Source organism: Alexandromys fortis, unplaced genomic scaffold (assembly GCF_014885135.2).
Source record: "Alexandromys fortis isolate MF-2015 unplaced genomic scaffold, M_Fortis_MF-2015_v1.1 scaffold_56, whole genome shotgun sequence".
NCBI classification, from domain to species: domain Eukaryota; kingdom Metazoa; phylum Chordata; class Mammalia; order Rodentia; family Cricetidae; genus Alexandromys; species Alexandromys fortis.
Window position 1 is genome coordinate 64,853 of NW_026067935.1, and position 1,855 is coordinate 66,707.

The window sequence follows — 1,855 nt, forward strand, 5'->3', positions numbered from 1 at the left end:
GGTTCTGGGAGTTTTCACCATTTGCCCAAGTTCATCTCATCTCAAGAGAAGAAATACAATTTTAATGCCCACAAATGGATCCAACAAGCACACACCAAATAAATGGGCCTAAGGATAGTTGAATCTTTGTATCACTCCAAACCCATTAGCCCAGGGGTATACAGACGAAAACTCAATGACAGCCTCCAGCTACATCTAAGCATTCCAGATGATGTGAATCGAGGGCTGGGGAGATGGCTCAGCTGACAAAGTGCTTGCCTTGTAAACATGAGGACCGGAGTTTGATCCCTAAAATTCAAGCCAAAAATCTGGCATCGTGGGATGCTGATAATTCATTCCAGTGCCTAAGAGGCAGAAGCATGAGGATCCCTGGGGCTCACTGGCCAGCAAGCCTAGCTCAGTGGTTAATCAATGAGAGACTCAGTCTCAAAAAACAAGATGGAGAACACCCGAGGGATGATGCCCAGCCATGTCCTACGGCCTCCACATGCATGTAGACACAAGTGCGCATGCACAAACAAAACATGATAAGTTGGTCCAAGGCCCATCTGCTTCTCTGCTAGTATTTTGATAAATGACATGGGACAAGATTGTCAGATGAGATTAAAGTCCTTCAGGGAGAAAGCCATCCCTTTCCAACATAGTGAAACTAATGTATTCTAATGAGTTACTCTGTGTTGAATAGCAAACAGCTTTTGACTTTGCACCCCCCTCACACGTGTGCCTGGCAGTGACTGACGGGCATTTCGCCTCTCTTAATTTGATTCCTATATAGCCATAGAGAACCAGCTGTCACCAAGGTGACCAGGAACAAGTGATTTGTGAGCTTCTCAAAGGATGTGGGCACAGAAAGATCTCGAAGCACCTTCTGTGATAGAGACGGAAGGAGAGAGAGAGAGGGAGAGAGTAATGAATGCAGGAGTCGTGTGTGTGTGTGTGTGTGTGTGTGTGTGCATGTGCGTGTACTATGTATGTGAAGGCTAACAAGCATGTATGCCGTGCTTCAGGTACCACCCAACTTCTGTTTGAAACAGTGTTCTAGTTTTACTCCATTGCTGTGTCACATACCATGGCCAAAGGCAACTTGGGGTAGTTGATATGGCTTACACTTCCAGCTGACGGGAAGTCAGGACAGGACCTTAAAGCAGACTATGGAAGAATGCTGCTTGCTGGTTAGGTAGTAAGTCTAGGACCACCTACTCAGGGAATGGCGCTGCCCACAGTGGGCTAGGTCCTCTAGCATCAATTAATAATCAAGACCATCCCGTACAGACATGTTCATAGGCTGAGCTGGTCTGGCAATCCCCCAATTGAGAGTCCCTTCTCAGGTGACTCGAGGCTATGCTCATTCAACAATTAAAGTTTAAGTAGGAGAGATAGGATGTCTTTGTCCTGGAACTCACCACATAGACTAGGCCAGCCAGCCAGCCAGCCAGGGAGCTCCAGGAATCAACCTGTCTCCACCTCCCTAGGGCTATGACATGAGCCATTTATTTTTTTATGTGGGTGCTGGAAATCAAATTTAGTTCATCGTGCTTGCGCAGCAGACACTTTAGCAACTAAGCTCTCTCCCTAGCATAACAATGTAGTATTTAAGAAACTATACGGAGCTACCGGGATATCTCAGTGGGTAAAGGTATCTTCTGCCACGCCTGATGGACTGACTTAACTCCCATGGCCTTGAATGGTAGGAGAGATCCAGCTCCAGTAACTGGTCCTCTTCTTTCCACATAGTGACAGAAGCACCACCCCAACTCTCAATCAATAAGTAAATGTAAATGAACCATATTCTTCCAAATAAGTATGCACTTGGTGCACTTTCTGAGAGCTACATTCTGCTGGAAGGGTTCTCTGT